This window comes from Triticum urartu, chromosome 3 (genome assembly GCF_003073215.2).
Source record: "Triticum urartu cultivar G1812 chromosome 3, Tu2.1, whole genome shotgun sequence".
Taxonomy (NCBI): Eukaryota; Viridiplantae; Streptophyta; class Magnoliopsida; order Poales; family Poaceae; genus Triticum; species Triticum urartu.
The window spans coordinates 363823204-363829203 of NC_053024.1; positions in this window are offsets into that span (position 1 = coordinate 363823204).

Consider the following 6000-nt stretch of genomic DNA (forward strand, 5'->3'; position numbering starts at 1 on the left):
TTCCCAATATCCTCCTATTATTTCTTATGATGAATCAGATAATGAGGAGCAGCCTTCTATTCAACCAATCTCATTAATAAGGAGCTCCTAAAAGAGGATAAAACCAACACATGATTTGAAGAAGAAAAAGAAAAGACGGAGAGCCAAAGGTAAAAATGTATCCCTCCCAAATAATGTTGCTCCTATTACTCATTATGATGATGATAATTGTTATACTATTGGTGCTATCCATACAATTAATGATGAGAGTGATTATGCTTATGATATGAAAAGGCCCAAGCTTGGGGATGCTATGTTTGATGAGAATGGCATGTTTGAGAATGTATTTGCTGCAATTAATGTTTGTCCCAAGCCTGGGGATGCTACGTTTGATGAAGATGATATTTTTAGTCTCCCAAGTTTGGATGAGCAAATTTATTATGATGATAGCATGCCTCCTATTTATGATGGTTATATTGATGAAAGTTGGTTTGGAAGAGTGTCAACTTTAGGAAGTAATGATCCCACTATTTTGTAGGATGTTGAATCTTATTGTGATAACTATGAAAGTGGATTTGGAGAGGTCATGACTTTATTTAGTAATGATTCCACTATCTTGGAAGAGGTTTCAATCAATTATGATGAGAACAAAGTTGCTACTTATGATAATTATTGTGATGATACGTATGCTATAAAAATTAGTGATGATTATATTAAAAATTGTCATGATTATGATTACCCTTTTTCTGAACATTACTCTTTTAATGTGGAAACAATCTATAGTATTTGAGTTTCTTATGATACTCCCACTATTCCGAATGAGAAGAACCTTACTTATGTGGAGAGTAGTAAATTTTCTATGCTTGTAGATCATGAAAAGAATGCTTTATATGATGGTTATATTGTTGAATTAATTCATGATGCTACTGAAAATTATTATTAGGGAGGAATATATGCTCGTAGGAATTGCAATAATATCAAGTTTACTCTCTTTGTGTTGAAAATCTTGAAGTTATCCTTGTTTTACCTTCCTATGCAAGTTGATTCTTGTTCCCACAAGTTGTTTTCTCACAAAATACCTATGCATAGGAAGTGGATTAGACTTAAATGTTCTAGTCATATTATTCATGATGCCCTCTTTATATTTCAATTCTTATCTTTTATGTGAGCATCATTCAAATCATCATGCCTAGCTAGGGGCATTAAACGTTAGCGCTTGTTGGGAGGCAACCCAATTTTATTTTTGTTCCATGCTTTTTGCTCCTGTTGATTAATAAATAATTCATCTAGCCTCTGTTTAGATGTGTTTTTATGCTTTTAATTAGTGTTTGTGTCAAGTAGAACCTTTGGGAAGACTTGGGGAAAGTCTTTGCGATCTTGCTGTAAAAAACATAAACTTTAGCGCTCAAGAGATTTGCTGACATTTTTTAATGGAGGGTGTTATTTAGTCAATTATTTTTGAAGATGATTAATAGATAAATTCCACACGTCCAGCAATTTATTTTAGAATTTTTGGGATTCCATAAGTATTCGAAACCTACAGATTACTACAGACTGTTCTGTTTTTGACAGATTCTGTTTTTCGTGTGTTGTTTGCTTATTTTGATGAATCTATGGCTAGTAATAGAGTTTATGAACCATAGAAAAGTTGGAATACATTATGTTTAACACAAATATAAATAAATAATGAGTTCATTACAGTACCTTGAAGTGGTGGTTTGTTTTCTTTTACTAACTGAGCTTACGAGTTTTCTGTTAAGTTTTGTGTTGTGAAGTTTTCAAGTTCTGGGTAAAGATTCGATGGACTATGGAATAAGGAGCAGAAAAGAGCCTAAGCTTGGGGATGCCCAAGTCAACCCAAGGTAATATTCAAGGAAAACCAAGAGCCTAAGTTTGGGGATGCCCCGGATGGCATCCCCTCTTTCGTCTGCGTTCATCGGTAACTTTACTTGGAGCTATATTTTTATTCACCACATGATATGTGTTTTGCTTGGAGCGTCAATTTATTTTGTTAGGATTTGCTTGCTATTATTTAGAACAACGTTTTACATCTTTTATTTCAATGAAACTGGCATTGATAGCCTTTACTATGCCTATTTTACAAGTCTACATGTTGCTGTTTGAAAACAGAAAGTTTACCACTGTTGCAAAAATTCCCTAGAAAAGTCAGAATGTGATAAAATATTGAAACCTTTGGCATAATAAGATCTAATAAATTTACTACAGTGGTAATTTTCTTTCATAATTTTTGTATCTAGGTAAGTATGGATCTTGCTGCATTCTTTACGGACTGTCCTGTTTAGGCAGATTGCTGTTATGTTTGCATTGTTTGCATATGTTTGCTTCTCTAATGATTCTATTTGAGGATAGGACTATTAAATATGCAGAGGTATTTAGTATGCAATGTTTAATAATAATTTTAGTGATTTTCTACAGTAGAGTACGATAAGGTTTTTGCATTGGTTTATACTAACTTATCTCACGAGTCCTTGTTGAGTTTTGTGTGGATGAAACTTTTGAGATTTAGGGAGAGCGTGATATGAGAGGAATTAAGGAGTGAAAGTGCAACTATCCCTAGGTGGTTTTGGTAATTCCTAACAACATATAGCTCATTGAGCTAATGCTATTCCAAGATTAATATTTCAGGAAAAGCTCAATGAATGGCACGGCATGGATGAGGAAAGTGGACCCCTCAAAATATTAAGGACAAAAAGATTGGCTCAAGCTCAAAGCTCAAGACTCTACATTTTATATTTTAGTGATCCAAGATCACATTGAGTCTATAGGAAAAGCCAATACTATCAAGGAGGGATGATGTGTTGTTTAATGAGGTTCTTGCTTCATAGTGCTTAGTGATATTCTCCAAAACCCTCAACTACCTTCCCACATCCACATATGACATAAACCAAAAGTCAAACTCGGCCCTACCGATTCTTTCTATCTGGCACCACTGAGTTTCAAATGCCATAGCCACTGCCACAAACCCTATGAAAATCGGTCTCACCGATAGGGATTTCGGTCACACCGAGATGGCTTTGTAATCTCTCGGTTTCCCTTCGTAACGTTTCGGTCCTACCGAGTTGAGCGATCGGTCCCACCGAGATTGCAATGTAAACTCTCTGTTTCTCTTTCGTAACATTTCGGTCCCACCGAAATGAGCGGTCGGTCCCACCGAGTTTACCTGACCAACTCTCTGGTTAGCTTATTACCAAAATCGGTCCCACTGAGTTTGTGTAATCGGTCACACCGAGATTATGTTATGCCCTAATCCTAACCATATCGGTCCTACCGAGTTGCATCTCAGTCCCAGCGAAAATCCTAACGATCACTAGGTTTGCTAAATCGGTCTGACCGGGTTTTTCACTTCGGTCTCACCAAGATTGGTAAATTGTGTGTAACGGTTAGTTTTTGTGTGGAGGCTATATATACCCCTCCACCCACTCTTCATTCATGGAGAGAGCCATCAGAACATACCGACACTTCCAATACACATTTTCTGAGAAAGAACCACCTACTCATGTGTTGAGGCCAAGATATTCCATTCCTACCATATGAATCTTGATCTCTAGCCTTCCCCAAGTTGCTTTCCATTCAAATCTTCTTTCCACCAAATCCATATCCTGTGAGAGAGAGTTGAGTGTTGGGGATACTATCATTTGAAGCACAAGAGCAAGGAGTTCATCATCAACACACCATTTGTTACTTCTTGGAGAGTGGTGTCTCCTAGATTGGCTAGGTGTCACTTGGGAGCCTTCGACAAAGATTGTGGAGTTGAACCAAGGAGTTTGTAAGGGCAAGGAGATCGCCTACTTCGTGAAGATCTACCTCTAGTGAGGCAAGTCCTTCATGGGTGATGGCCATCATGGGATAGACAAGGTTGCTTCTTCGTGGACCCTTCATGGGTGGAGCCCTCCGTGGACTCGCGCAACTGTTACCCTCCATGGGTTGAAGTCTCCATCAACGTGGATGTACGATAGCGCCACCTATCGGAACCATGACAAAACATCCGTGTCTCCAATTGCGTTTGAATTCTTCAAACCCTTCCCTTTACATTCTTGCAAGTTGCATGCTTTATTTTCCGCTGCTCATAGACTCTTTGCATGTTTCCTTGAATTGTGTTAATATTGCTTGACTTGTGCTAAGATAGCTAAAATCTACCAAAGACTAAAATTGGGAAAAGGATAGATTTTTATTTGGTCAAGTAGTCTAATCACCCCCCCTCTAGACATACTTTCGATCCTACAAGTGGTATCAGAGCTTTGGCCTCCATTTTCTTTGATTTCTAAAGCTTTTGGTGGTCATAGCCTTGGTTTCAAAACCTAGGAGAGTATGGCGTCTAGCGAGGGAAATTATCACCGTAGAGGTCCTTACTTCGATGGTACAAATTTTGCTAGTTGGAAGCATAAGATGAAAATGCATATTCCTAGACATAACCCCGCCGTTTGGGCTATTGTGTGTGTTGGCTTGCAAGGTGAATTCTTTGATGGGAGAGAACCGAATCGTGAAGCTACCGCGGATGAGTTGAAGATGCTACAGTACAATGCTCAAGCTTGTGATATCCTCTTCAACGGATTGTGCCCCGAAGAATTCAACAAAATCAGCCGTCTTGAGAATGCAAAGGAAATTTGGGATACTTTGATTGACATGCATGAAGGTACCGACTCCGTCAAGGACTCCAAGTTGGATGTGCTTCAAAGTCAACTTGACAAGTTCAAAATGAAGGATGGTGAAGGTGTCTCTGAAATGTACTCTAGGCTTGCTCTTATCACAAATGAGATTGCCGGCTTAGGAAGTGAAGAGATGACCGACAAATTCATCATCAAGAAGAACCTAAGAGCCTTGGATGGAAAATATGATACCGTATGCACATTGATCCAAATGATGCCAAATTACAAAGATCTCAAGCCAACAGAAGTCATTGGAAGAATTGTTCCTCATGAGATGTCACTCAAGGATAAGGAGGAGCTCCATAACAAGTCAAGTGGTGCTTACAAAGCCTCATGTGAAGCTCCCACATCATCAAGTGAGAAACAAACCTTCAATGAAGAATTGAGCCTAATGGTGAAGAAGTTCAACAAGTTCTACAAGAGTAGAAGCAAGGAAAGAAGTTCCAAGTCAAGGTCCTGCAATGACAAAAGATCTTCTAGTCGAGAGCGAAACTGCTACAATTGTGGAAGACCTAAACACTACTCCAATGAGTGTACGGCTCCCCACAAGAGAAGAGAAGATTGTCCCAAAAGAAGAAGTAGAAGAGAAGAATCACCATCAAGGGAGAGAAGGAGTAGGGATGATCTATATGAATGAAGACACCCTCGGAGAAGCAAGGATTCGGAAAGGAAGGACAAGTCAGCAAGGAGCTACACAAAACGAAGACATCAAGCTCATGTTGGTGAATGGGTATCCGGCTCCAACTCCGACAATGACTCCGAGAGAAGCTATCACACCGACTCCGAATATACTCAAGATGAAGGTGTTGCCGGACTAGCACTTGTGTCAACCAACTCCTACGACATATTTGATTCACCAAATGAAGGAATTGGAAGATGCTTCATGGCCAAAGGTCCAAAGGTATCACACCCCGAGTATGTTGATTTCAATAGTGATGAACATGACTTGTTAGGTGATGATGAGTTACTTGTTGACAACTATAGTGATGAATACTATGATGAAACAAATGACAATGATAAGGAGAAGATTGAGTCTGTAACTAAAGAACTAAACACTCTTAAGTTAGCTCATGAAACCATCTTAGGAGATCATCGAGAACTTTTAAGGACTCATGAGAAATTACGTTTTGAAAAGCTCAACCTTGAGCAAGAGCATGATTTCTTAAAGGCAATCGATGATGATCTTCACAAGAAAAGTTCTTCTTACATTGCCAAGCGTTTACTCTTATCCACTTACAGGCCTCAAGTCAAGTCTAGTAACAAGAACAAGAAAGATTCTTCCTCTAGTAGTAACAATAATCATGCTAAATCCAATGTTGTTGCTTCTAGTAGTTCTCTTGATTCCACTAATGAT